General features: G+C 43.3%; 1 protein-coding gene across 1 annotated transcript in view; it reads right to left on the bottom strand.

Moving 5' to 3' along the window:
- The window catches only part of dysf (dysferlin, limb girdle muscular dystrophy 2B (autosomal recessive)), a 241,551-nt gene that overhangs the window by 29,499 nt on the left and 204,552 nt on the right, over positions 1-7,500 (bottom strand). The gene's annotated exons all lie outside the window — the stretch shown is intronic.

Here is a 7,500-nt window from a genome sequence, read left to right as displayed (position 1 = left end):
ACAGTTGGCTACATAAGAGGTTTATAACATCCGTCATAGACACTGTCTATGATGGATGTTATAAATCCTCTTAGTTGCTACATAAGAGGTTATAACTAACTGTCTATGATAAGAGGTTTATAACATCCATCATAGACAGTTGGCTACATAAGAGGTTTATAACATCCATCATAGACAGTTGGCTACATAAGAGGTTTATAACATCCGTCATAGACAGTTGGCTACATAAGAGGTTTATAACATCCATCATAGACAGTTGGCTACATAAGAGGTTTATAACATCCATCATAGACAGTTGGCTACATAAGAGGTTATAACATCCATCATAGACAGTTAGCTACATAAGAGGTTTATAACATCCATCATAGACAGTTGGCTACATAAGAGGTTTATAACATCCATCATAGACAGTTGGCTACATAAGAGGTTTATAACATCCATCATAGACAGTTGGCTACATAAGAGGTTATAAGATCCATTATAGACAGTTAGCTACATAAGAGGTTATAACATCCATTATAGACAGTTGGCTACATAAGAGGTTTATAACATCCATCATAGACAGTTGGCTACATAAGAGGTTATAAGATCCATTATAGACAGTTAGCTACATAAGAGGTTATAACATCCATCATAGACAGTTGGCTACATAAGAGGTTTATAACATCCATCATAGACAGTTGGCTACATAAGAGGTTTATAACATCCGTCATAGACAGTTGGCTACATAAGAGGTTTATAACATCCATCATAGACAGTTGGCTACATAAGAGGTTTATAACATCCGTCATAGACAGTTGGCTACATAAGAGGTTTATAACATCCATCATAGACAGTTGGCTACATAAGAGGTTTATAACATCCATCATAGACAGTTGGCTACATAAGAGGTTATAACATCCATCATAGACAGTTAGCTACATAAGAGGTTTATAACATCCATCATAGACAGTTGGCTACATAAGAGGTTTATAACATCCATCATAGACAGTTGGCTACATAAGAGGTTTATAACATCCATCATAGACAGTTGGCTACATAAGAGGTTATAAGATCCATTATAGACAGTTAGCTACATAAGAGGTTATAACATCAATTATAGACAGTTGGCTACATAAGAGGTTTATAACATCCATCATAGACAGTTGGCTACATAAGAGGTTATAAGATCCATTATAGACAGTTAGCTACATAAGAGGTTATAACATCCATCATAGACAGTTGGCTACATAAGAGGTTTATAACATCCATCATAGACAGTTGGCTACATAAGAGGTTTATAACATCCGTCATAGACAGTTGGCTACATAAGAGGTTTATAACATCCATCATAGACAGTTGGCTACATAAGAGGTTATAACATCCATCATAGACAGTTAGCTACATAAGAGGTTATAACATCCATCATAGACCATGTCTCTGATCTGTTACTGTGTTACTGTGGACCATGTCTCTGATCTGTTATTGTGGACCATGTCTCTGATCTGTTATTGTGGACCATGTCTCTGATCTGTTACTGTGGACCATGTCTCTGATCTGTTGCTGTGGACCATGTCTCTGATCTGTAACTGTGGACCATGTCTCTGATCTGTTATTGTGTTACTGTGGACCATGTCTCTGATCTGTAACTGTGGACCATGTCTCTGATCTGTAACTGTGGACCATGTCTCTGATCTGTTACTGTGTTACTGTGGACCATGTCTCTGATCTGTTACTGTGGACCATGTCTCTGATCTGTTACTGTGGACCATGCCTCTGATCTGCTACTGTGGACCATGTCTCTGATCTGTTATTGTGTTACTGTGGACCATGTCTCTGATCTGTTATTGTGTTACTGTGGACCATGTCTCTGATCTGTAACTGTGGACCATGTCTCTGATCTGTAACTGTGGACCATGTCTCTGATCTGTAACTGTGGACCATGTCTCTGATCTGTAACTGTGGACCATGTCTCTGATCTGTTATTGTGGACCATGTCTCTGATCTGTTACTGTGGACCATGTCTCTGATCTGTTACTGTGGACCATGTCTCTGATCTGTAACTGTGGACCATGTCTCTGATCTGTAACTGTGGACCATGTCTCTGATCTGTTACTGTGGACCATGACTCTGATCTGCTACTGTGGACCATGTCTCTGATCTGTTACTGTGGACCATGTCTCTGATCTGTTACTGTGGACCATGTCTCTGACCTGTAACTGTGGACCATGTCTCTGATCTGTAACTGTGGACCATGTCTCTGATCTGTTGGACCATGTCTCTGTGTTACTGTGGACCATGTCTCTGATCTGTAACTGTGGACCATGTCTCTGATCTGTAACTGTGGACCATGTCTCTGATCTGTAACTGTGGACCATGTCTCTGATCTGTTACTGTGGACCATGTCTCTGATCTGTAACTGTGGACCATGTCTCTGATCTGTAACTGTGGACCATGTCTCTGATCTGTTATTGTGTTACTGTGGACCATGTCTCTGATCTGTAACTGTGGACCATGTCTCTGATCTGTAACTGTGGACCATGTCTCTGATCTGTAACTGTGGACCATGTCTCTGATCTGTAACTGTGGACCATGTCTCTGATCTGTTACTGTGGACCATGTATCTGATCTGTTACTGTGGACCATGTCTCTGATCTGTTATTGTGTTACTGTGGACCATGTTTCTGATCTGTTACTGTGGACCATGTTTCTGATCTGTTACTGTGGACCATGTCTCTGATCTGTTATTGTGTTACTGTGGACCATGTCTCTGATCTGTTACTGTGGACCATGTCTCTGATCTGTTACTGTGGACCATGTCTCTGATCTGTTATTGTGTTACTGTGGACCATGTCTCTGATCTGTTATTGTGTTACTGTGGACCATGTCTCTGATCTGTAACTGTGGACCATGTCTCTGATCTTTAACTGTGGACCATGTCTCTGATCTGTGGACCATGTCTCTGATCTTTAACTGTGGACCATGTCTCTGATCTGTTATTGTGTTACTGTGGACCATGTCTCTGATCTGTAACTGTGGACCATGTCTCTGATCTGTTATTGTGGACCATGTCTCTGATCTGTTACTGTGGACCATGTCTCTGATCTGTTACTGTGGACCATGTCTCTGATCTGTAACTGTGGACCATGTCTCTGATCTGTAACTGTGGACCATGTCTCTGATCTGTTACTGTGGACCATGTCTCTGATCTGTAACTGTGGACCATGTCTCTGATCTGTAACTGTGGACCATGTCTCTGATCTGTTACTGTGGACCATGTCTCTGATCTGTTACTGTGGACCATGTCTCTGATCTGTTACTGTGGACCATGTCTCTGATCTGTAACTGTGGACCATGTCTCTGATCTGTAACTGTGGACCATGTCTCTGATCTGTAACTGTGGACCATGTCTCTGATCTGTAACTGTGGACCATGTCTCTGATCTGTTATTGTGTTACTGTGGACCATGTCTCTGATCTGTAACTGTGGACCATGTCTCTGATCTGTAACTGTGGACCATGTCTCTGATCTGTAACTGTGGACCATGTCTCTGATCTGTTACTGTGGACCATGTCTCTGACCTGTAACTGTGGACCATGTCTCTGATCTGTAACTGTGGACCATGTCTCTGATCTGTTATTGTGTTACTGTGGACCATGTCTCTGATCTGTAACTGTGGACCATGTCTCTGATCTGTAACTGTGGACCATGTCTCTGATCTGTAACTGTGGACCATGTCTCTGATCTGTAACTGTGGACCATGTCTCTGATCTGTTACTGTGGACCATGTCTCTGATCTGTTACTGTGGACCATGTCTCTGATCTGTTATTGTGTTACTGTGGACCATGTTTCTGATCTGTTACTGTGGACCATGTTTCTGATCTGTTACTGTGGACCATGTCTCTGATCTGTTATTGTGTTACTGTGGACCATGTCTCTGATCTGTTACTGTGGACCATGTCTCTGATCTGTTACTGTGGACCATGTCTCTGATCTGTTATTGTGTTACTGTGGACCATGTCTCTGATCTGTTATTGTGTTACTGTGGACCATGTCTCTGATCTGTAACTGTGGACCATGTCTCTGATCTTTAACTGTGGACCATGTCTCTGATCTGTGGACCATGTCTCTGATCTTTAACTGTGGACCATGTCTCTGATCTGTTATTGTGTTACTGTGGACCATGTCTCTGATCTGTAACTGTGGACCATGTCTCTGATCTGTTATTGTGGACCATGTCTCTGATCTGTTACTGTGGACCATGTCTCTGATCTGTTACTGTGGACCATGTCTCTGATCTGTAACTGTGGACCATGTCTCTGATCTGTAACTGTGGACCATCTGTCTGGACCTGTCTCTGATCTGTTACTGTGGACCATGTCTCTGATCTGTAACTGTGGACCATGTCTCTGATCTGTTACTGTGGACCATGTCTCTGATCTGTAACTGTGGACCATGTCTCTGATCTGTAACTGTGGACCATGTCTCTGATCTGTAACTGTGGACCATGTCTCTGATCTGTAACTGTCTCTGGACCATGTCTCTGATCTGTAACTGTGGACCATGTCTCTGATCTGTTACTGTGGACCATGTCTCTGATCTGTAACTGTGGACCATGTCTCTGATCTGTTACTGTACTGTGGACCATGTCTCTGATCTGTTACTGTGGACCATGTCTCTGATCTGTAACTGTGGACCATGTCTCTGATCTGTAACTGTGGACCATGTCTCTGATCTGTAACTGTGGACCATGTCTCTGATCTGTAACTGTGGACCATGTCTCTGATCTGTAACTGTGGACCATGTCTCTGATCTGTTACTGTGGACCATGTCTCTGATCTGTAACTGTGGACCATGTCTCTGATCTGTAACTGTGGACCATGTCTCTCATCTGTTACTGTGGACCATGTCTATGATCTGTTACGTGGACCATGTCTCTGATCTGGAACTGTGGACCATGTCTCTGATCTGTTACTGTGGACCATGTCTCTGATCTGTAACTGTGGATCATGTCTCTGATCTGTTACTGTGGACCATGTCTCTCATCTGTTACTGTGGACCATGACTATGATCTGTTACGTGGACCATGTCTCTGATCTGGAGCTGTGGACCATGTCTCTGATCTGTTACTGTGGACCATGTCTCTGATCTGTTACTGTGGACCATGTCTCTGATCTGTTACTGATCTGATCTGTTACTGTGGACCATGTCTCTGATCTGCTACCTGTGGACCATGTCTCTGATCTGTTACTGTGGACCATGTCTCTGATCTGTTATTGTGTTACTGTGGACCATGTCTCTGATCTGCTACTGTGGACCATGTCTCTGATCTGTTACTGTGGACCATGTCTCTGATCTGTTACTGTGGACCATGTCTCTGATCTGCTACTGTGGACCATGTCTCTGATCTGTTATTGTGGACCATGTCTCTGATCTGTTATTGTGGACCATGTCTCTGATCTGTTATTGTGTTACTGTGGACCATGTCTCTGATCTGTTATTGTGTTACTGTGGACCATGTCTCTGATCTGTAACTGTGGACCATGTCTCTGATCTGTTACTGTGGATCATGTCTCTGATCTGTTACTGTGGACCATGTCTCTGATCTGTTACTGTGGACCATGTCTCTGATCTGTGGACCATGTCTCTGATCTGTTACTGTGGACCATGTCTCTGATCTGTTACTGTGGACCATGTCTCTGATCTGCTATTATGGACCATGTCTCTGATCTGTTACTGTGGACCATGTCTCTGATCTGTTACTGTGGACCATGTCTCTGATCTGTTACTGTGGACCATGTCTCTGATCTGTTACTGTGTTACTGTGGACCATGTCTCTGATCTGTTACTGTGGACCATGTCTCTGATCTGTTACTGTGTTACTGTGGACCATGTCTCTGATCTGTTACTGTGTTACTGTGGACCATGTCTCTGATCTGTTACTGTGTTACTGTGGACCATGTCTCTGATCTGTTACTGTGTTACTGTGGACCATGTCTCTGATCTGTTACTGTGTTACTGTGGACCATGTCTCTGATCTGTTATTGTCTTACTGTGGACCATGTCTCTGATCTGTTATTGTGTTACTGTGGACCATGTCTCTGATCTGCTACTGTGGACCATGTCTCTGATCTGTTACTGTGGACCATGTCTCTGATCTGTTACTGTGGACCATGTCTCTGATCTGCTACTGTGGACCATGTCTCTGATCTGTTATTGTGGACCATGTCTCTGATCTGTTACTGTGGACCATGTCTCTGATCTGTTATTGTGTTACTGTGGACCATGTCTCTGATCTGTTACTGTGGACCATGTCTCTGATCTGTTATTGTGTTACTGTGGACCATGTCTCTGATCTGTTACTGTGTTACTGTGGACCATGTCTCTGATCTGCTACTGTGGACCATGTTTCTGATCTGTTATTGTGGACCATGTCTCTGATCTGTTACTGTGGACCATGTCTCTGATCTGCTACTGTGGACCATGTCTCTGATCTGTTACTGTGGACCATGTCTCTGATCTGTTACTGTGGACCATGTCTCTGATCTGTTACTGTGGACCATGTCTCTGATCTGTTACTGTGGACCATGTCTCTGATCTGTTACTGTGGACCATGTCTCTGATCTGTTACTGTGGACCATGTCTCTGATCTGTTACTGTGTTACTGTGGACCATGTCTCTGATCTGTTACTGTGGACCGTGTCTCTGATCTGTTATTGTGTTACTGTAGACCATGTCTCTGATCTGTTACTGTGTTACTGTGGACCATGTCTCTGATCTGTTACTGTGGACCATGTCTCTGATCTGTAACTGTGGACCATGTCTCTGATCTGTTATTGTGTTACTGTGGACCATGTCTCTGATCTGTTACTGTGGACCATGTCTCTGATCTGTTACTGTGGACCATGTCTCTGATCTGTTACTGTGGACCATGTCTCTGATCTGTTACTGTGGACCATGTCTCTGATCTGTTATTGTGTTACTGTGGACCATGTCTCTGATCTGCTACTGTGGACCATGTCTCTGATCTGTTACTGTGGACCATGTCTCTGATCTGTTACTGTGGACCATGTCTCTGATCTGTAACTGTGGACCATGTCTCTGATCTGTTATTGTGTTACTGTGGACCATGTCTCTGATCTGTAACTGTGGACCATGTCTCTGATCTGTTACTGTGGACCATGTCTCTGATCTGTTACTGTGGACCATGTCTCTGATCTGTTACTGTGGACCATGTCTCTGATCTGTTACTGTGGACCATGTCTCTGATCTGTTACTGTGTTACTGTGGACCATGTCTCTGATCTGTAACTGTGGACCATGTCTCTGATCTGTTATTGTGTTACTGTGGACCATGTCTCTGATCTGTAACTGTGGACCATGTCTCTGATCTGTTACTGTGGACCATGTCTCTGATCTGTTACTGTGGACCATGTCTCTGATCTGTTACTGTGGACCATGTCTCTGATCTGTTACTGTGGACCATGTCTCTGATCTGCTATTATGGACCATGTCTCTGAT

This window comes from Oncorhynchus gorbuscha, linkage group LG21 (assembly GCF_021184085.1).
Source record: "Oncorhynchus gorbuscha isolate QuinsamMale2020 ecotype Even-year linkage group LG21, OgorEven_v1.0, whole genome shotgun sequence".
Taxonomy (NCBI): Eukaryota; Metazoa; Chordata; class Actinopteri; order Salmoniformes; family Salmonidae; genus Oncorhynchus; species Oncorhynchus gorbuscha.
The sequence above is the reverse complement of the archived record's forward strand: the minus strand, read 5'-3'. Positions and strand labels throughout refer to the sequence as shown.